We start from the raw sequence: 24523 nt of genomic DNA on the forward strand, positions 1-24523 counted from the left end.
TTTTGCGATTCGGAGAAGGATAGTGTTGGCCAATAGATGCTACTATGGTCTATGTAAGCAGTTCAGAAACAAGGCCACATCTCGCCAGACCAAACTCACACTCTACAAGACACTGATACTACCCGTGCAGTTGTATGGATCTGAAGCATGGGTACTTGCGCAAGCAGATGAGGCAGCGCTTGGAGTGTTTGAGAGAAAAATTCTCCGAAAGATCTACGGGCCGATCTGCATCGACGGTGAATATCGACGTCGAATGAACCACGAGCTATACCATCTATACTCGGACATCGACATAGTCAGACGTATCGAGCTGCAGCGACTACGGTGGCTAGGTCATGTAGTGCGAATGGATGAGGATGCCCCAGCTCATAAGGTATATAAGAGCGAGCCTACTGATGGTTCACGCAGATGGGGAAGGCCAAGAATTAGATGGAAAGACCAAGTAGAAGACAACATATCGGAACATGGTCTTTCAAATTGGAAAAACTGCGCACAAGACCGACGCGCCTGGAAATCTTTTCTAAACTCGGCTTATGGAACAAATGTTCTGCTCGAGCCAGCTAAGAAGAAGAAGAATTAAGGGCAAGTAAACTTGTTATGGTTTCTCAAAGTGGTTTGTATATTCTTCTCCATATTTCGGATGTTTTGATTTATGAATTTGGTCATTTCATTTGTTCAACTTAAAATTAATTAAATGTTTGAAGAATGCAACAATACCCCAAGTCTGTAATGTGTTATTTAAACCGCCTCACTGAAATATATAATTATAGGCCCCTCAAGTTAATTAATACGAGGTCTGCAATATTTAAAGATCATAACAAATGATCAGCGCAACTTATTTTCCCAAACATAATACAATTACAAGACAAATGTAAACAAAGATTAAACTTATGCCCGGCTTTTTCTATGAGAAAAATACCAGCAAAATGAAAAACAACTTCTCAACAGCCATAAGAGCCGAAGGCTGGTTCGTTTACAACATGTTGCAACAAACTCTCAGTAAAACTTGAACACATCCACAGCCAAAGAATGAAAACGAAACGGAAATTGTAAGACAATGCCACACACACTCACACAACCAGACACATCCAACCCAAAACAACATTGGCTAAGCTGAAGTGAGCGCTTTTGGGCTTTTGGAGCAGTTGTAGATTGATACGATCAGTTTGAGAGTAAACGTAAACGCGAGCGGTTGTAACACCTGTTTAGCGGTTAGATGAGAGAACGTGTGTGGCAAAAACAAACGATAAAATAATAATAACAAAAAAAAAAAAAATAATAATAATAAAAAATAGCGGCGCATGCGCAAATGAATGTTTACGTTTTATGAGGTGTTCTTCATAAAAAAATTGTAATAAAAAATTAAAAAAACCTACGAAATTTTATGATCTTAAAAAAAGAAAATACTCCATAATGGTGAATGAACCCATTATATAAAATTATCAAAAAATACTTATCCTTCAAATTTTTTTCTTAAAAATTTATGTATGAATCCATCAATCAAAAGTGAATAAATGTGAAATCTTGACAAGCTGTGAATCCAGTGCTACTATATTATTCTCCAGCTTAACCTGAATATAATAACAAGAAGAGCAAAAGAAATCATGAAAAGAAAACATATAAATACAAAATAATGGATTAACCAGCTCAACGGCAGCCAAGGAGATACCAACTACATGATCGACAAGGGATCAGCAATCGTTATTCTTTATCAGCCGAAAAAAAATATAAAAACGGATTAAATTGTTTTCCTCTTCGTCTTTTTCGTTTTTGAGGAGTGTTTTTATGCCTGACATCACATTTTCGGGTATTGCTCGTCATCGCCAGAAACAGTCTGTCTGTCCCAGCGTATGGTGTAACAACGATAAAGTTTGAAGGTGCGTTATTTGCCCCTTTTATAGGGCTGCCAAAAGTAAGCAGAAAAAACAAAACTATCTGAAATGTATGTGCATACAGTGGGTCTGGTGTCCATGGCAATTGTCCATAACAATTGACATCAAGAAATGTTCAATAACAATCTATTGCAATTAAAGGTCCATGTTTATTTTTGATGTGTGTTTTTTTTTTTTTATCTGAAAGAAATAGTTATATGAAAAAAAATTCTATCTACATCAAATATATGGAGAATTACCTTGTTTTAAGGTACACCAAAGATATGGAATTGACAATTGAAGTTTTAACTTTTTTCGGAATATATATGGGATATTTAATCTAGAATCGGAGTCAAATGGAAAAGTAAATTTATATTACCCTAAAAACTGATCGGTCTTAGGTGGCGATATTATTGCCTAAGTAGTTACTTGCCCACCAAAAGTAGAAAAATAAATACTTTGCGACAATAAATTCTTAAAATAAGCAAATCGAATACTTTTGTTTGGCAGACTGCCTATTTACATGTCGTACCATGACGGACACCGAAATCCCTCTCATTTGAACTTTTAGCATAACTTCACTACTGAAGATTATCGATTTGAGGACAAGTTGACAAGTTAACATGCTAGGGCGGGCAGTGCACCTCAAAAATGGCTACATTGTGTATTATCCATAAACATTTGGCTAAAAAAAGTTTATATATTGCCCGTAAGGACTAAAAGATAAGCTGTGAACCCTTAAATACTTATAATGAAGTGATATGTTCATACGCAATCCCATATTAAACATTGGACTAAATATAAAGAATTACCTTTGCACATAAATTTGACATTGTTCTCAGTTTTTGTTCGGAGGGTATGCCTAAAGCGGCTTAAAAGAAAATTCCATAGCTTTTTAGGGCCAAAATGTTGATTTCATGATGTTCCAACAGAAAGGAGAAATAATTTTTGATAGAAATGTTGTTGCGTATGCTAATGGACTTGTTCTGAAATTAAATGAGAAATTTCCGGAGTCCAAACGAAACTAATGCAGGGAGGTTCTTGTCACCCTTATAGAATAGAGCCGATTTTTTACAAAAAGAATAAATTACCTCATTTCCAGTTATCAACGCTAGTTTCTTCCAATTCATTTCAATTGATACTCATGGTCTGTGATGGAGAATGCCATTAGTGCAATATTCATCTGGGACAGACTAGATCTCCTTGATGCTTTTTGAGTGTTTTTAAAAGAACATATCAGGCAGCTCAGAAAGCAGCTCAGAATCTAGAACTATGTCTGAAGGTAGAAATGTTCTTCAAGACCATAATTTTTTTAATCTGCATACCCTGCATACTCCTTGTTTTTGCAAAACAGTATTATTTTAAATATTTCTAAATATTCAAAGAAGGGCTCAAGAAATCGTGGGAAACTTACAAAATGTCAAATCAAAAACAAGTCCATTCAAAAAAGTTGTGAAAACCCTTAAAATATTTGAACCAGTGGGGACGTTGCATGATGCGATATCAAACATAGGACCGATTTCGATCAGTATCATATTAAAACAATGTAGAAATACAAAATTTCGTTGGGAAGTGGAATAAAAATCTTACGGGTACCTCAAAGGTCGGATCATAAAGATAGATCATCAGACCAAAATATATTATTTCATAATAAGTTCGTAGGAATTATTCTGTCATCTGGCATAGGTTATAAGAATAACTAAAACGTAATAAATTTTAATTTTTCCAGCAATACCGACCTATTTGGGGAATTCTAAAAATGCCATATACCTCACAGTTTGGATGATTATACGCTTAATAAAAATTAGCCTGATGCATATCGAGAGATAATATGACCTGGAAAACGCGTAGGCTTTGGAAAGCTCTTAAAATGGAATGTAAACCCTATGCAGAAGAATAAAAATTCTAAATTTTCCTATATATCCTATATATGAGAAAAAAGTAATATAAGACACCTTTTTCAAAATACCATGCCATTTTTTATACAAGAAACACGCTTTGCAGAGAAAGCCATTTTAGTAACAAGTTTGGAAATTGAAATTAGTCTGTAATCGGATTTATTAAATAGTTGTACTCAAATGGAATCTTAAATGTTCTGAATTTGAATAATAGAGAAAGTCGCGCGGAGTTTAAGTATCTTGCAGATCTTAATTGCAATAGATTGATTAAAGTATTTTTTAATTTTTAATATTTAAAATGGAATGTATTGGCCTATAATAACATCGCAAAACGCTTTGACCCACTGTATGGTTATTTATTTTATATTATGAAGAGATGTCTCCGTTGTCACATTGTCACCATTGAATGTTGCCCCTAAAGTCGGGCAACCATGTTACTACTTACTATGACACAAAAAATACAACAAAAATTACGATTTAATTTTTATTAATTATTTGAGTTTATTTTAGAAAAAAAAGATTTTTAAGAAAAAAAGATTGTTAATATCTAAATAGAGTGTATTCAGTTTTTGGTCAAACTTGAATCATTTCATCTTATGAACATACCAGTATTAACCAACTAATACAAATAAAAAGTGAACAATAAAATTATTTAATTAATTAATTTATTTATTTTTGTTGGAAAATTTGAAGTGAATGTGGAATTTTTTAAGCAAATGGTTTTAGACATATCCTTCCCATATTTCACATATTATCAAACTATTTCCCTTAAAAGGGTATAATCGATTCGACTTGAATGCACTGAACACCTACCGCCATTCTTTGCAAGCCTTTGCCAACATACTTACTTTTCGCTTTGCTGCAGCAAATTCTTTAATTTGGTATTCTGTGGGTTAAGCTCATGCGATTTTGATAGGCATCAAAATGCAAGTAATATCGTTATTTAACGCTTTATATTCACCTTGGCTAGCAGGGACAGCATGGACGGAATCCATTGTTTTCTAAGTATTCTCTGCCCGTTTGTTTGGTTGCATTTCTGCAACAAAAAGAAAACAGAAGACAAACAAAAGCTTTGGATGGCTTAGGCGTAAACAGATAGACTTGGTGGTGATGGAACCAAACACAAGAATAACAAAAATAAAAAGGAAAATAATCATCGGGCAAGTTGACAAAACATACTAAGCATATTTACATAGATTTATTGTATAAATTATATGTCCCATACCATAAATGGGTGTGTTGTGGTGCTCTGCTACTCTGCTATGTTTATAATGTTATATTGCGAGTATGTGTGTTTGGTTTATTACTTTGTCAACTGTTTCCCAACAATCAACAAAAAAAAGGAAAGAAAAAAGAGGGATTTTCCATGGAGTAAAGGTACGTTTTGAATTACGGTGACAGCGGTGAACGTGTCGGCATAATTGTAATTTCATCGCTCAACTCCCTATGTTTTTTGTTTCGCCCATCAGCGACAATGCAATCAAATTGATGAAACAAACACTTCAATGTGATAAAAGTGATGTGTGGAAGTGATGCAGCAGCCATGCTTGACTCACATATCTGAATTGTTATTTTACGTGTTTGTGTCTTAAGTCTTTTGTTTTATTAACACCTAAGCATTTTTGTAATACGAAACTCAGCCTGCTGCTGTGTATGTTTCCATGTTTACCTCTCCACTAACCATAAATATAAACAATTTTTTTGTTATTGTTATTGTAGTTGCAAATTTCAGATACCTATTGTGTGATGCTGCTCACAACGCACACACACACACACATACTCACGTACATATGTGCTTTCTATTGTTTCCTTTAAAGTCGTTTTTAATGAAATTTACATAATAATTAAATTGTTGCCATATAACAATAATCAAAACCAGTTTTCATAGTTGGACTATTCGTTGTCAACACATATTGAACACAGCCTGCTCTGTCATCAGACCGATGATGTATAGGAAAGTCAAAGAACTACGTGGAGAAGAATTTTAATTTGCGATACCATTTGCTGTTCGCTGTTTTTTTTTTTTTTTTTGCTGGTTGTTGTAGTTGTTGACCACCACAATCACTGATAATAACCAACCATTAGAAACTGGATTTGTAAAAATAGTATTCGATTTTGCAGTGAACTGTAAATTTCACTGAAGACAGGAACAATTTAATCAATATGTAGGTATTTTATAAACAAATCAATCTACAGTTTTTTATACATTTTTTTTGTGCGTTTGCTGCAACTTGTTTGACGCTTTTGTGTGAGGTTGCTGTATTTGCGCTTTATGTGTTTCGCAACACCTGTGTGTGTGTGTTTTTGATAACAATCAATAGCTGTAAAGTCTTAATTGCAGCGGAGTTCTTGAATAGCACATGAAATTGTGTTAAAGTTAAACTATAAACTCTTTAGTTTTGTCTTATAACACTATGTTATCACATTGTCCTAACAATTGTCCTAATTGTGACAAGAATTTGAGAAATTTCTAACTGTTCAAAGCCCATACTATGTTGGAAAAATTGTGATAAGATTGTTTGGGCACGAAATATTGTTACAAACCGGTTAAATGTTCACATAAAAAGCCTAGTTACCTTTCAAAAAGTTTTAATTCGGCTCTGTGGTAAGAAAAGTCTTCCACAAATTAGATCATTATAAAACTGGGGAAGTTCTCAATCACTGATAAATATATTTTACCTGAATCAAATTTGTAAAGTAATAAATAAATAATTTTTAAAGAACATAGTAATTTTTGAAAGAAGCCCCATTTTCGTTATAGTAACGAAGTTAGGGTTGCGGAAATCGGTGTCAGAATCCGACAATTCTACTAGAGTCCGAGTCTGGACTCTAAATCCAAGTATTAATATTTTTCTTCCCTTAGGCATATGGCTACCGAGGGTATATATCATTTGATACGGGCTGATCGTGCCTCTTCGATATAACGGTTTTAGATCCTAAGCTTTTTTTTGACAAAAATGCGTTTCAGGACATTTGGAGTCGGTCTTGGTGTGTCCACTCGTCCGTCTGTCTGGCTGTCTGGTGGGCACGATAGCTCTCGAAGGGAGGATCCAATTTCATCCAAACCTGCATAAAACAAAAAAGAATCACACAAGTCTGTGAAAACTTTGCAAATTCCAATATTTGTATCACAGCTATTCCATGTGCGAAAATGGATAATATCGGCCCAATCCAACAAGTACTTCTCCCACAAATGGTCAAAATTTGGAATAATTTTAACTCTCATTAAAAGATCTGGTATGGAGATGGAATATCTATCCTCTATATAATCGTGAAGCTCATAAACGGGAAATAAGCATCCGATGTGAAGATAGAATATGTCGGACCACTCCTTCTGGAACCTCCCACACAACGGTTCAACATTTTGAGAAACGATGAAGGTCATAAATTCGTCATGAATATTTCTAAATCCCCCACAACGGATGAAAATTGACATGAAGATGATAGATATCGGTCAAACACTTCTATTACCCCCCACAATTCAATCTTAAATACTTACATCTTGCGAACTTGGTTCATCTAAATATTTCTCTCAACCGGAGATCTGATGCGAATATAAAATTCCTCCTTCTCGTACCTTCCCAAAAAAAGGTTGATAGTTTGATTAACTATTTTTAAATTGGAAATAAATGTTCGACAACGCACATTTAAACATTTTCCAAAAATTATCACATATCTCATATAAAGTAAAGGAAGTAGTCGACATAGTCTAGTCTAATCTTTATATCAGAGTTATTTATCCCTCACCATCGCCGTCTAAGTTTTCCCCAATACCTTAAGCTAAAAAAGGATCTGTTCTTAGGAAAAATTGTAAATATAGATGCATTATTTTATATAGGCTCAATTCAATAGAATCGACCGATTTTAGGCATGTCTAAGAAATAAAATGTTATTTCCAACTTAATTTCCAGTAATTTAGAAAGTCAGATTCTTAAAATATATGATCCTGTCTTGCCGAAAATGTCCAATATTAACCAGTACAGAAAGGCATATATACATAAGGTATTTTAGCACACGAATTTAAAAGTCTTGAAATCTTGACTTTTGACCCTGAAAAACTTCCTGGGGAGGTAATTCCTGTTATTTAAGCATTATTTTTATACATTTTCATTTAGCTGCATCGACTATCAATTTAGTTCTTAATTATTTCTATTATATTAACAATTTGAAATATTTAAGCTTTTCGGGCACATATGTTCCCATGTCTACATATAAAAGCACAAAGGATTCCCTTAATGTTCAGAATCCTATGTAAGACTGTTTAGTATAATCCCTCTTTTATAGAGAAAAACTAAATTTTCGGGGATTAAAAATGAGTCACTGACTTATCATTTTTCATGAATCGTTAATAACTCTTCTTATTGATGTAATTGATGGAATTTCAAAATTTTGCACATGAAACATAAATATTAAAAGATATGATGCTTTTATCAGCAAATCCTTACGATAACCAACAGCTTTGTTTTTTCATCACTTAGGAGAAAACTTGTTATTTTTTAAAGCATCTTCCTGCTATTTTTTTTACAATATTTATTATGAAGTGACAACATTTTCGCATACATTTTCAGTATGCGGTTGTGTCATTAGCGATAATCAATGAACTGTTGTGGAAAATGATTTATGATTTATGTCAAAGCTAAATTGGCTTTTCTTCAATTTTCGTTTTGTAAATTTTTATGTAAACACTTTAATTGACTTCACCAACCACATGTTTGCTTCCTAGTTTTTGTTGTAGTCACCAGCGCGCTGTTGACCATCATTATACCTTTCCAGATATTCCATGCCATTCCATAACTGTTATATTTTTTTGGTTTCTGTTTTAATTTGAATTTTTTGTACTCTTAATTATGTTTTGCTGCGGAATTTTTTCATCAATTTCAAAATTCATTACTTTTCTTAATTACTTTTTTTTCTTTTGTCTACCACTCTTAGTTCACTTGCCAAATGGGAGTATTCTTTTAATGATGAGTGTTTGTTTTGGTGTAGTAAGGAAAAAACAAGAACAACAACAAAAATTTTACAAAGTTATATGTAAAGGTGAAAGTTGCTTGTGGAAGGGAAGCAAATCTTAAAAAATGTACATCCGCTTTACTTTCTAATGAACAACAAATGTATTGACAGTTGTTCATTTTCATAATACCTGGAAATTAATTTTGAATTCAATAATCTTCTTCAATTTCCATAGAATTTTTGAAGTTTTTAATTGTTTTTTATACCTCTTAAAAGAACTGAAATGTAAAATGGTCGGCTGTCGTAAATTTAAGAAATCCACATTTCTTTCTTAAAGAAACAAAAGACTTAAGCAACAAACTTGTTTTTTATAAAGGGAATAAAGCAACACACATAAATATATTTCTTTATATTGCATCTGCATCAAGAAAAAAATCACTTAATACCTACAACATATAATATTAACATTTATTGCCACTGTATGGCAATGACTTACTTGAAATTATGAACGAATTTAAACTCGAAGTCATGGCTTGCATGCAGCATAGACCCTGATATGGGAATTTGCATTGATAGTGGAGGTTGGTGGTCAGCCAGTGAAACATATAATTAGGTGAACACTATCGTATCTTTAAACTTGAATGACTTGCAGCTATTTCGTGTCTTTCGAAAATAACAGTGAGGTGCATAATTATTGGAAAAATGGTTAAATTAAAATTGCAATTTTCGGTACTTGTCACTTTCCGTTTGTAACTCCGTCTGTTGTAATCACGCTACAGTCAAAACGAATTAAGATAGGGAGAAGAATAAGAATTTTGCACAGATCTGTCTTTTGTCTGCAGCCAGGTCAAGTTCGAAGATATCGGTCCATGATATCGAATATCCCCATACAACTGTACCCCCCGATATACGGTATTTGATTTTTAGTCTAAAAATTTACAAAAAGAGTTTCCTGTGAGTACTTTACCCCCTGAAAGAGAATTGTCTATATAGGTCCACGATATCGTATAGCCCCCGTATAACGGTACCCCCGATATTTGGTACTTTTATGATTTGAGCCAAATTATTTCAAATTTTGTATATAAAGTTCGGAACCGTTACTACAGCCTATGACACAAATTACTTATGCGGGACGTCTTCGTATGGCCCACATATAGCGGTTTTTATTCGAGCGGTCGACAGCATTTTTTGGAAAATTTTGAAGTTTCTTCCAAATGGCGGAGGGAATGCTGTCCACTTGTTTCTAAATATGAATGTCCAAAATTTAGAATGAATAACATTTAAGTTGTGAACTTCTTACTAGCACCAAAAAATGTTTAAAACTTGACAACCTTACCTCTGGACAACCAAATGCATTTTTGTAACCACCAAAGGATACTTTGGAGACTCTCATAAATATATGAACATTACTGTGTCTCTATATAAACCACACTATCACTTTGCGGTAAAGTGATACCGATTCTCATATCAATTTCAGGAAATTTTCAATGGCCATCGTTGAACGGCGTTGTCAGGTTTTGGTTTTCATGAAAGTTCCTATCTATATTTGAATTGGACATAGCCATTAATAATAATACAAGCAAATGTACAAATGTTTATAAAAGTGTGAGACATATAGGCACACATATTTAAATCTTAGTTTTTTAATTGAAAGAAAGCGGGAATTCATTTCAATTCGCCAAACTGTTGCCGGGTAAACCAGTTTCCGTTTTCTTTTTGGAAATTAAATTAAAGATCGTTGCAATGATAATTTAGTTTTGCAAAAGTTTTTACATTTAGATTGTAATCAAAGTGCTTTGGAACTGGATTGATACGTTTTCATTTTATGATGTTTCTATTTTTGATAAAATATACGCTTTCAATTTGTCAGGGGAAAAGCGCTCAAATGATTTTTCACAAATGAAATACGATTTTTGATGAACACACATGTCAAGCAAGAGCATTGATTATTTTTGCACATACAAATATTGCAATGAATCAAATTCAGAATTATTGGGGTTTGTACTTTCTTTCTTTCTTTGTACTTGTTTTCTTTAATATTTTGCCATACACAACACTTCGCAGAGAAGTTATTATAAGTCTCATTGGGCCCTATACCCACCATCTTTATATGTACATATCATAAAAATCGCCACGAGCTGAGTCGATCTAGCTGTGTCCGCCCGTCTCTACAGGTTACAATTATGAACAGATACTCCCAAAATTACAGAATAGAAGCTTATAACTCCTGGGAATGATTAATAAAAATAACTAAAATCAGATATAATATGTACCAAAATGCTAGAATTTCTTGAAATGGAATGAAAAACATTATCAAACGTAAAGTCGAAATTTAATCAGAGTAATCCTTACATGGGGCTATACCATTTTCTTGACCAATGATTCGGGATGTAATTCAAAGATGACTGTCAAATTTCTATGTTCAATACTAAATGTTGCACATAATTTTCGCTTGCACATAATTTTCGAATGTAATTTTCTTAAGGACTACTGCACTTTGATATATAGTTTAGTAGCTGGCCCGGTCCGCGTCACCGGCCCGTAACGGCCGGCCGGTAAACATCACTATCGGTGGACCTGGGATGTCCTATTATATGGGGACTATACCAAAATATGTACACAAATTGAAAGTTTTCTGTAAAACGATTCTCTACTCCCAAAAGTAGCTTTAATACACGTTTTTAGATAAAGCGATCGGAGAATGGGGAATAGGTCTCGAAATATGTAAAATCAAGAGTTACCTGATGTGGGCTCTACTTGGAATTTTTTAGATACATTTTCTGTGTAGAGGTTTTCTACTCTTTTAGAAGCCAAATAAGGGTCAAGTCAATTGAAAAATGTGACCAAGACCCCGGAAATAGCTGAAATCATGGGATACATTCAAATGAGGGACATGTTAAAACGTGGTCCAATACTTATAATTTTTGAAAAGTATTTCTTAAATAAAAACAAAATAATCGTGGTATAGCCTTACCAAATTGTAGACCTACATGACTCAGAGGAAAATATATGAGGTCCTTTCTACATGGTTAGGGCTATATATAATGAGCCCTAAAAATTTGTTTTTTTTTGCGATTTTGATGTACCTACAAAAATACTATTCACTTAAGTGGAGGATACATAAGCAGCTTGGCGTCATGGCCAGGCATGTTAATGTGAAATTATATGGGGCGGCAGGATTCGAGTGCGGCTCTGGTATCACTTAATGATATGTCACCAAATATGCCATGCGAAGACTTCAATGCTTATGTACCCTCACCTTTAGAATTTCCCAACCCCCAGATTGGATGTTGCACAATGCTATTATTACTTGCTACTGCGTAGAGACTCCCGTATAATGGCACCTAAGATTTAAATTTCTTGCAGGTTCAGAAAAATTTTCGAAGAATATGCATTCTTTTTTTACTACATTTTCAATTCGATCTACCATTTTGTATAGTCCTTTATATTCAGTTTTTTTTTTACTGATTTCAGTCCAATGAATTTGAATTGCGAGTTCTCATTGGGCATATTACTGTCAAATGTAGATACACGTTTTGATATGACATATATACAGCTGTATCGGCCATTTTATGTTTGATTGGAAAGATCACAATCTCACACCGTATTGTGTGATAATCTCATTTTCATCACAAAAAAAATGTACCAGACATTTTTACGCGATTTTTTCGATTCAATTGAAAATGTTTTCTGGATTTTAGAATTTTTGCAATGAGTCCAAACGTCAATTTTTTTACAGTTTTACGCGATTTTTTTTGTATTTTATCCTTTTCTGCCAAGGGACAATTCCGAATTTCTTCTTTTATATATGCAATATTGCCGATGACACTTTATACCTATAATCAATGAATTCCATGGAATTTCCAAATGTGTGGAAGAGGCCCCTTTTATTTGGGTTACTTTGCCAAGTAATCTTTTAAAACGCCTATAAATGCGACTTCTATGGTTAGCTCTACTTTCATTCAAACACGAATATATTGATTGGAGGTGGTCATCCAAGAAATATAACTTCTAATTTTCTCAAGACATGAGGCGATATTCATGAATTGAACTCATTACAATTTCTAAATTGAAAATTGTAAAATAGTGACAGATATTCAAATCTTTTCGAAAAGACAATTTTTATCGAACGAGAACTCAAATAACAAAGAATGAGAATTCAATTATTAATAGGTGCCCAAATCCATAATAAGGATATATTAATGAATGGGATCGATAACAAAAAGTTTATCAATTAGAAATTTTCGCTATATCCTTTGTGAACATGAATTGTCAAATTACAGCTAATTTTCTTGGAAATATATATCTCAAAATTGACAGGCTTCAATAAAAGGATGTTATATGAAACAGTAAACCTATCTAGAGATTGATGTGTAAGATAAGAATCAACTTCCTAAAAAAATTTAGAATACCGAATATCTGGAGGCACTTTTACCTGGAAGAACGTCGCTAAAGTTACTTAAAATTTCGTGCTGTTCAAAATCCACGTTTTGAGAAAGCTTTCCAAGAGAGTTCCCTACTGCAATCTCTTCCATAAAAAATTAATTTGCCAAATTTTTCTCCAAAGGTGAGTTGAAGTCTTACCTTTACATTGACGTCAGATATTGAAGATACGTTCATCTGGGTTTTCAATTTGCATGTCTATATGGTATCATGAAATGCATGAAAAAAATTCAAATACAGGGAACCTATTTGATATAAAAAATGTCAAGACACACAAAGGTAGGTTGGTACCAAAAAGTTTGATGTTAAGAACAAGAAATCGCCAAATTTCCAATAAATCCTTAAAATATATGCCGAAAACTAGGGAACTTCAAAAAATATAACTAGATATATCGTTTATTCCAGGAGTGTAGGTAGCTATAAAACTCCTCATTCCAAATTTTAAGGATATTCTGTTGAAAAATCCGGCGAAATCTATTAAAACATTGAATATGGGGATATACGTTATATTGTGTATTTAAAAAAACGAACACCTATATTGACAATTTTATTTTATTTCAATAAATTGCCAAATATTAGGAGGTAACATTGTATAAGGACTATACAAGTAAGGTAGAACCAAGCTAAAAATACTTGTATACAAGATTCCAACACTTTACTTCGTTTCGGTCGCAAGATAGAGCGATGATGATAAACATATAAGCATAACAAGATTGACATAAAATTATATTCTGATCAAAATGCACCTGGGAATGGGGAATTAATATTATTGTAGGTCACAATCCCATTTAGCAGCTGCCCACATATAAAATATGAAAAATTACGACATTTTCTTCAAGATATATTTTATAAATCGGTGTAGTTACTTGTTGAAAAAGGTTGTATTTTTGGCAATAAATAAAAAATATTCTTTTTAGGTAAGACTTCTTATAATGCCTTAGTAATATTTACGCATAACCACTTTATACCTGTCTAAAATATATAATTTTTCTGAGATCGGATGAAATGGGTTTTACCCAGAAACAACTTTTGGAAATATTTTTATTTGGTATGAGCATTGTATCAATTCGCTGGAAATATTTTAATATGGTATGAGCATTGTATCAATTCGCTCCCTCACAAAAATATTAAACTTTACACACTTTCATGTAAAAATACTTTGTTAACATTTGCATTTACCGTTTTTGCTGAGAATTTTAAGAATTTTGTTAAAAATGATGTATTATTTATAAAGTATTTTTTTTTTTAATTTAACGCTTTATATAAAATGCAAACTTTAACATCTTGAAAAAACTTCTTTAAACAAGTAAGCAAAGGCTACATTCGAGTGGGGCCGACCGTTGAATACCCTACAACACTATAATAAACCATACAGTTTATATAGGCGAGATACTCGAAAGAATTCCACAAGACATTGTGACAAATAATAAAAGAAAACCATCAGGTTCCGTTCTCTAATTTTCGAATAATAGCAACTCAGTTTAAGTTGCTCATTTCCAATTTATTGGTAGATGTTGCACGTAAATGGTCTTCCTAGATCTAGAACCAATATTTCCCAAAGACCTATAATCTCTCAGAAGTGGCAAAAGATTAACATTTATTATTGGTTTTTGACTGAAATGCATCTATAGATACACAGATTTGACTATATTCTTCCACGAAATCGGCGTTAACGAAATAGTCAGAAGTGCGTCTTTCCTGTATTTGTGAATTCTCCAAAGAGTCACTGGAATGGACATTTTCGTATTTTGTCTACAAAAGTTGGCAAACTATTTCGCACATTGAATATTTTTGGATGACCATCCAAAACTGCTTGGCTTTTGTATGTCCGGTAACCCCCATTCAAATGTGCGTGAGGATCGGGCGATAATTACGACCTGCAGACAATTTTGCAGTTTTTTGGTCCATTTCAGCCCATAAATATATGGCGATCATCTCCAAAAAGAGTAGGCTTCTATTCTGACCCTCATCTTATCTCCATGCAAAATTTCGTAAGGATCGGGCCATAAATGCGATCTGTATATGATATCCTATCTACTTAGTTTTGTTAGCTGTAGAAATATTACCAAATGTTTAATTCAAAATGAAAATATGCCAAAAATATCAAATATATACCAAAAAATCAATATTTTCATCTTTAGAGAGATATTTTTATGCGATTTTTTTAGACGTTTTTTCGACGTTTTTTTTTATATATCGCACATATTGTGCTATATATCCGTTTTGTTGGATGTTAACATCAATGTAAGGATCAGAAGTAACCTTGTCATGGCTTTGTGATTTCGCCGTGACTTAAAATATTCGCGGTTTAATGAAAAATTTTGAATTTTTCAATACAAAAGATATGGTCTATTTTAACCGCTAAATATTATCCGATGACCACCCAAATTGGTAGGCTTCTTCCCCGCCCTAAACTCTAGCTACATGCGAAATTCCGCGTCGATTGGTCTATAATTGCGACCTGTATAGCAAAATCCGACATTTTTTCAGTATTTGGTCCATTTCAACCCCTAAACATTTGGCGATCATATCCAAAAGAAATAGGGTTCTATTCTGACCCCAGTCCCACCCCCATTCTAAATTTCGTGAAGATCGGGCCATAATTGCGACCTGTAGAGTGATTACAAATTAACATGGACAGACGGACGGACGGACATACATAGCTAGATCGACTCAGCTCGGCGAGCTAGGAAGATCCATATATACTTTCCTATGTGGGAAACCAATATTTCGAGGTGTTACATAATTTTTGGGCCAATCAAACTTATAATACCCCCAACGCATAGTGTTGTAGGGTATAAATAGTCACTAAATGTTGTGACATTTATTTTCCATACAAACATTTAGTTCGTTGCCACTACCGCCCAACATCTAACCATCGAACCACGATGACGACGCGACTTGGTGTTATCTTTGTGTGTGGCAAAGATGTTCGAATCGATGCGGTTGGTATTCATTGGAATGCTGCTCACAATTAGTGTTGCCTATGAAGCTACAATTTTCTGCCATAATTTATGGATCAACTTGGTTACGCATTGCCTGCATGCGGCTTGCCACAGTTCGACGCCTTGTCCACGCGCTGCATCACATAAATCGAAATTGGCGAGCTGGACTGGCTTTGTAGCGTTTCAACAGCGAATCGATTTAATGAACCAAATAGTTGCCTTAGTTTGCCTTTTTGGCCACATATAGAGCAAAATTCAATTTACAATTTATTTGTTTGTATTCATTAGAGCCGGGCTAGAGCGAACTGAAGAAAAAGAAACAAAACAAAGCAACGCGCTGAACAAACAACAGTGTCGAGTGAAATGTCTTTCATTTATCGGTCCATGCCTAGTTTTTGTTTTGTTTTATTGCAATTTGCCAGTTAAAATGTGTTTTCAGCTTTTTTCCGACGTGCCAGCAATGCTTGTGATCCGAATCGGCAACATCTGTTTTCATGGCAATGTCTTGGTGTGGCTTTGCTGCTGGTAATTATGCAGCTTTAACGCCTGCAGTCGTCTTGTACTCCATATCTTGAATTATTTTTTTTTTCTCCTCTATTGCTGCTCGATGCTTTATTTTACGCATCTGACTATCGCTGTAATGCCAAAAATAGCATTCAAACTGTCTTTTATGGGTTGACATAATTGGTGGTGGTTGGTAGGTTGGCTGACCGACCGGCATATCGCCACGTTGCTGAAACTTTCTCCTCTGAGAGTAGCTGGAATTTCCAAGTCATTGCAGGCGTGATTAATGTAATAATTAATATTTTCAGAGCAGTGCATTAAGAAATGTCCCACCTAATCACAGGTTTTGACCATAAAATATTTCTCTGGTTGTTGTTTTAGTAGGACATTGCCTACTTTAATGGGTGTGAACAGATTTGATTGATTGCATTGCGTTTGTTATGTGTCAGATATTTGTGTTGTCATGCCTTTAAAGAGTTGAATTATTTGCTTATAATTCGTAAAAGGAAATGATTCTTTTTGTCCGTCTAGTAACCCAGCCAATTATTGAAAGTAGAAATAGAGGTCAAATTGAGCAATATAAAAAGTTAGAAAGTGTCCATCGGTTTGAATACAGATAATTTACATTTAGCTTATGATCGATCGTTATGGCGGATAGGCTAATAAACGACACAAAAGAAAGTACTCCTTCAAATTATAAAAATGAATGATCTAGCGGAGCTGAATCAATCTAGCATTGGTGGTCCGATGGTCCGCAATTATGGCCCGATCTTCACTAAATTGTGTTTAGGTTAGGGTCAGGATTAAGGCCTATTTTTGTAGATGATTGCATTTTTTTTTTTTTTTTGGATTTTGCAGTTGCTTTACAGTAATCAATGCGGGAAATAGTTTAAGCGGGTCATATGGACCATAATTTTTTTATGAAAAATACCAACATTTCCGCTGAACCTCGAATATTTTTAACACCGGCAAAATCAGAAAAGGTCACTCTTGACCGTTACTTTGATGCTGCTACCCATGATATCGGATTTATAGCAAAACATGTACAACCAATATATAGAAGAAATTGATGTTTATAATTCAAGAATGGTTGGACTGATTTTGACAATTCTCGCTAATTTGGATTGTCCTCTTGGCGAAAAAAATAAAACCTAGAAAAATTGCATAGAAATATGCAAATTATGGGAGATACACTAAGAGGAGTAGTCCAAACTTGCATTGCAATATGCGAAGTTTCGATCACGTAATACAGGTTGAGATAAAGAAAAAACTGCAACAAAGTCAAATGCAATAATTTTTACATTTTTTTTTTAAATTTTATTGAATGAAAGCAAAAAATGTCGTAAATGGTATCAAATTTTAGAATAAGTTTGGATTTGTTCGCATTAGTCATCTTTACAAGAATTATGGCCTTCAAACGGCCAATGAAACCGTCACAAGCTGCCCGAATGTTGCTCTGTGGTATTTTGGCCCATTCCGGCGAAGCGCTTACTTGAGGTGATCGACCCTTTGGTATTTTTTAGCGCCAACCATGCTTTCCAAAATACTCTAGAGACAATAGTCCAACGGATTGATATCCGTGGATTTTGGTGGCCATTGTACGCTGGAAGTCAAGAGAAGAACCTCATTTTGTAACCATTCTTGGGGGGCGCGAGCTGAGTGCGATGGTACTGAGTCCTGTTGGAATGTCCAAGGTCTGCGGCCAAAATGTTTGTGTGCCCAAAGCTTTAAAAAATCCTCCATAATATTTTCGCGATAATATTCGGCATTTATTCTGATGCCAGGTTCGATTAATACGAGCGGAGAGCGACCATCGACTGTTATGGTGGCCCACACCATCACCATGACAGGCGCTTGAGTTCTGGTGGCCAACCGAAGGTGCACATCAGCTGTCAGCTGGCCTCTTTGGTAAGTAAACCCGATCATTTTGTTTTTTTACAAACTGCTGGACAACGAATGTTTTCTCATTGGAGAAAACCAAATTCGGCAGTTCACCACTTTCGGCCAAGCGAAGCAACTCTTTAGCTCTTTTGAGTCTATTTTCTTTCCGTTGCGGTGTAAGTCCTTGCACTTTTTGGAATTTCAATGGTTTTACCCCGAGCTCATTTTTCAATATTTGGCGAATGGAATATTGCGATATGTTCAGCTCACGAGCCATTTTTCAGCCACTGCGACGCGGGTTTCGATCAAGTCGCTTCTTTACTTTTCGAACCGTTTCTGCCGATGTTGCTGTTGTCTTCGTCCACCTCCTTGACGTCGGGCTACGCTACCAGTATCACAGTAACGAGCGATGGTACGAGACAGAGAAAATTTATTCACATTTCAATTCTGGAGTGCTCTAACGATAGTCACTTGTGGTTATCCAGCCAAATATAAAGAAATCACACTATCACGCTTCAATTCCACCACGAATAACTTTTTTTGGAAAGTTCTCACCAAAATCCTTTTGTACGCTTGTAAACAATATAATGAGCTATCACTGGGATAATTTTAACAGCTGTCCGACGAGTGGCTTAGAAATGACAGCAGTCTGAAGTTGGTTGCAGTTTTTTCATCTCACCATGTATATTTATTTTACTTCCTCTTATCATCTTAGGCAGGCATACGGGGGATAGACGTTGCTAGATTAACTCCATAGGTACTGAATCATATTTCGTCCAAAGATATATACCGTTAGATCCATTGGGAACATTATCCTTATATTCAGGCATGCGCAACATTATTATTTCATCAAAGACATATCGCCGGTGGCATGCCTGAATGCTACATACGTCATTTTTGACTTTTTGAAATTTAGGTGATTTCTGTTTCCGAAATCTTCTCAAATTTCCAAGGCATCCCCGTAAAACTCTAGTTTTTCGGAGGGTTCCAATCATATTATTAGCAGTTCAATATAATACAACAATTAAAAACGACTGCAATTCGCCTTGGCCAAGCTTTTTATACCCTCCAATAACTGAAAATTTGACTTATGGCCAAAACGGTTTTTTTTTTTTTTCAAAAATCGGCAAATTTGAATGCTCTTTTATATGTGGTTGTCGATTTATTTTTAAACAAGATTTAAATTAACCCTGGTAACATGAAATTAGGATAAAAATTTTTAAAATATTATGGGGGGCTAGACCTACCGAACATTATTAATATTAATATTTATCGTAAGAATTGTAATTTTATTCGTACGAAAAATTATTTTCAAGGAAATAATACTCGTTGATCGACAGATCCCAAATGTGAACTTTATATTATTTGAATATTTTCAAGACAACGGACAAGTAAATTTCCTATACAGCTCAAATTATTCTTTCCCCACAGTTCTTTTTGTCCCCAATATCAGCGAATTTTTCCATGTAAATCAAAAAAGTATACATTCCCACCCACGTGCAAAACACAAACAATTATTTATATTTTTATTTTGATTCTGGCTATGATCTACAGTCCGATAAATCACCACAGCTGAAGAAACCATTAACAACTCGTTTACAGCAAAAAAACATCTAGCCAATTAAATGATATGATCACCATAACCGTCATCATCATTCAAATTTTTTCTTCCACGCATAACAACAATAAAACAGACAGACAGTATACAGTTAAGAAGTACAACAACAACTTCATTTCAAATCTAAGACAGATTGTCTGAAACAAAATTAGCGGCAGAAAACCTTAAGTTTTAAAAGGGGCAAAGCAAAGGTATATTTTTGTGTTTTTTTTCAGGTCAATAACCATGTCATTTGGTCAAAATCTTGAAGATAACTTGGCATTGAGAAAAAGAAAAAACACTTTTGAACAAAAGAAAATATTTGGTGGTCACATCTAAAAAAGTAGTTCTTGCAATGTGGAGAAATATATCGATAATTAGCTTAAAGTATAGAGATAAAAGCAAGGTGGTGTTAAACCGCAATTTGACCATTTTCCCCTTACATTAGCCAACAAAAGACTTAAGACACAAACGTCGCCTATTTTTCATATTTTTGAAATGGAATGTTTTAAATATTTTGGTAGATCAAAACATTTGTTTTTCTAGATTTGTTTGTTCAGGGACTTTTTCAATTATTGTTAAAACTAAAAATTCCACTCGTTATCTTATTTGTTGTTGAAATTCCATTTTATAGCACGACACCCTGTATTACGTATTCGAGGTTGGAATTTATAGTTTTTAATTTATTCAAAAATATTTGTTATTTCATCAACTGTTTTTATATAAAACTATAAATCATTTCGTGACGAAAAATAAACACCAAATATTCTTTGATAAATGGCAAAGCAAAGCACTTTGATGAATATCCGTCAACTTCTTAACGGAGTTTCTTGGCAACTGTCATCAATTAACGCTTCATTTTGTTCTATACAAAATATGAACGCAGGAGAATACAAACGTGAAAACAAGAGAAGTTTCAATTGAAGATTTGAATATAAGAAATTGAGAACAATTTAACAGTCCCAGGTCGAAAAAATGTCCCCTTGGCCAAATGATGCAGTATTTTTCTGTTTGAAGCATTTAATTTTATTGTTTTAATATAGTAAGGTTTAATCTCAATGTTATTGTTCTTAAAAAACAAGAGTTTATTTACAAGTGGCAAAGAATGAAAATTTTAATATTGATGCAAGTATTGGGAAAGAAAATAGCTATCTTAAACAGCAAAATATCTGTGGTATATTAACGAATGAATGTCAGCAGTTAATTTGGGTTATAAACTGTAAATTTAAATAATAACTTAAATATAACAATCGATTTGTGGTTAGCTGTATATCTAAAGCCTGTGGTCGTATTCATTAATACTGATTTTTTGAAAATTTTAATAATAAATATTTCACTCCGAAAATCTTTGAAAGTTATACGGAAAGAGCATAGTTTAGAGGATGTGCAGTTATTTTGTAACAACTACTCCACTAAAAAAATTAAGAAAAATGGGGAAGAGAGAAACGAAAAAAGGGTGGAAAGTGAATTATGTGTGATCCACGAAGAAACTGGCTAACTGAAGAATGACTGCTGGCTCAGTTTCGGAGAATCAAAACAAATCTTACAGAATTTGCTTCGCCGTAAGCCTATGCTTAACACCGAAAAAAGTTCGGCAATAGCAGAATAAGTGCTCTACAGTTTCAGTTTCCTCCATATATTGACAGAACCTTCAGTAATCCGCACTTAGAAGTCATGGCCATAGATGTTGCGAGTGACAGTTTTTAAAGTTTTCGACTGTCAAAAAGTTGTAAACGTCGAAAACGTCATATACCTTTATAAAACATCGAAAAAGCTAAAAACGTCATAAACATATTGTGTTATTCCACATAATAGTTGTTTGTTGTACATTTAGCTCATATTTTAAAAACTTTGCTAATCATAATGTAATTATGTGTTCGATATCATAAAGGAAAAATATTTATCGAGGTTTACGGTTTTTTTGACGTATGTATGATACGTCGTAATTGTGTGTCATATACGTCTATGTTTCTGACAGGCCATCTATGGTCATGGCCCTTATGTTACAGTGACCTGTGATTATTTCCACCACAAGTATTAGATATGAATTTGCCATGGATATTAGCGACTTATTCTCAGAGAGTATGTTCATATATCACTCGGAAGATGTGGCACAATGGTGGCTTCACCTAGTTCTCAATCTCCAATCTACGTCTTGCTAACTCATCTCTTGATTAATTGCAATGACCTGGAACCCCAAAAAGCTTAATGGGCGACTTATGTTTTTCCCGAGCATTCCTACATTTCAAAACTTTCATAGATTTAATGGTACATGAATTTAGTGTTTTCAGTGCCGCTTGACTCGGCATTAGGTCATATTGGATATTTTGAATATCCTATTCACATTTTTCATCCGTATGGACATTCATATAATAATTTCTGCATTTAGAAAAATATATTTTGACGTATTTCAATTCCCATATACAAGATGAGATAAAACAAGTAAAAAAGCAGTAAGTTTGGCAGGGCCGAACTTTGAATACCCTCCACCATTTGGAACGAATTAGAACATTTTCAAAAAAATTAAATCCATTAATTTTTTTTTTTAAAATCTTTACAATATCTAATATCGGAAGGTGCCGATATATGGGGGTATATATGATATTATGGACCTATTAAGACAAACCTATGCCTGGGTGTAGAGTACTCACAAGGAACTCCTTGTGTGGATTTTCAGATAATTCCATTGGAAAAAGTGGCTAAAATCATCAAACTACTGAATATCGGGGGATACCGTTATATGGGGGATATACAATATTGCGGACCTATATAGACAATTCCCTTTCAAGGGGTAAAGTGCTCATAAAGAAGGAGTTCTTTGGATTTTCAGACAATAAGATTTGAGAATGTGGCTAAAATCATCAAAATACCGAATATCGGGGGTACCGTTATATGGGTGCTATACGATATCATTAACCTATATAGAGAATACTCTGTCGGGGGGTAAAGTGCTCACAAAAAAACCCTTGTGTACAATTTCCGTTGAAAAATGTGGCTAAAATCATAAAAAACCGAATATCGAGGGTACCGTTATATGGGGGCTATACGATATCGTGGACCTATGCAGATAATTCTCTGTCGAGGTATAAAGTACCCACAAGGAACTCCTTGTGTGGATTTTCAGACAATTCCGTTGAAAAATGTGGCTAAAATCGTCAAAATACCGAATACCGGGGCGGTACCGTTATATGGGGGCTATACGATATCGTGGACCTATATAGATAATTATCTCTCTATCTCTAAAAAATATCAAAAAACCGAATATCGGCTGTACCGTTATATGGGTGCTATACGATATCGTGGACCGATGTGGCCCATCTTCGAACTTGACCTGCTTGCAGACAAAAGAGAGATCTGTGCAAAATTTTAGCTTCCTATTTTAATTCGTTTAGACTGTAGCGTGATTACAACAGACGGTCAGACGGATGGAGGGCTAAATCGTCTTAGAATTTTACGCTGATCAAGAATATATATACTTTGTTGGGTATAAAATGATTATTTCGATGAGTTACAAACGGAATGACGAATTTAATATACCGTCCGTACTATGTATGGTGGAGGATATAAAAATACAGCAACAAAGTCAAATACCAAATTTTTTTAGATAAATACAAATAAATAATAAATAATAATAATAAAATAAATAAATAAAAGCAAAAAATGTCGGAAATAGCATCAAATTTTGAAATAAGTTTTGATTTGTTCGAATTGGTCATTTTTGGCTCGAATTATGACCTTCAAACGGCCAATGAAACCGTCACACGCTGTCCGAATGTTGCTCTGTGGTATTTTGGCCCATTCTCGGCGAAGCGCTTGCTTGAGATGATCGACACTTTGGTATTTTTTAGTGCCAACCTTGCTTTCCAAAATACTCCAGACACAATAATTCAACGGATTGGTATCCGAAGATTTTGGTGGCTGGAAAGGAAGCGAGGAACCTCATTTTCTAACCATTCTTGGGTGCCGCGTGCTGAGCGCGATGGCGCTGAGTCCTGTTGGGATGTGGAAGGTCTGCGGCCAAAATGTTTGCGTGCCCAAGGCTTTAATACACCATCTAACATATTTTCGCGATAATATTCGGCATTTATTTTGATGCCACGGACGATTAATATGAGTGGAGAGCGACTATCGGCTGTTATGGTGGCCCACACCATCACCACGGCCGGCGCTTGAGTTCTGGTGGCCAACCGAAGGTGCACATTTTCAGCTGACCTCTTTGGCAAGTAAACACGATCATTTTGTTTGTTTTCAAACTGCTGAACAACGAATGTTTTCTCATCTGAGAAACCAAATTCGGCAATTTATCACTGTCGGCCAACAAAGCAACTCTTTAGCTCTTTTGAGTCTATTTTCTTTCTGTTGTGGTGTAAGACTTGCACTTTTTGGAATTCCAATGATTTTACCCCGAGCTCATTTTTCAATATTTGCCGAGTG

At 34.4% G+C, this 24523-nt stretch overlaps 1 protein-coding gene across 1 annotated transcript in view; it reads left to right on the forward strand.

Moving 5' to 3' along the window:
• The first annotated feature begins 411 nt into the window (after positions 1 to 411).
• Positions 412 to 24523, forward strand: part of LOC101896748 (protein prickle) — a 153525-nt gene continuing 129413 nt past the window's right edge. Inside the window, exon 1 of the mRNA XM_011292690.3 lies at positions 412 to 1912. The gene's annotated coding sequence lies outside the window, so the exon portion shown is untranslated. The remainder of the gene's footprint in view (positions 1913 to 24523) is intronic.

This window comes from Musca domestica, unplaced genomic scaffold (assembly GCF_030504385.1).
Source record: "Musca domestica strain aabys unplaced genomic scaffold, Musca_domestica.polishedcontigs.V.1.1 17, whole genome shotgun sequence".
Taxonomy (NCBI): Eukaryota; Metazoa; Arthropoda; class Insecta; order Diptera; family Muscidae; genus Musca; species Musca domestica.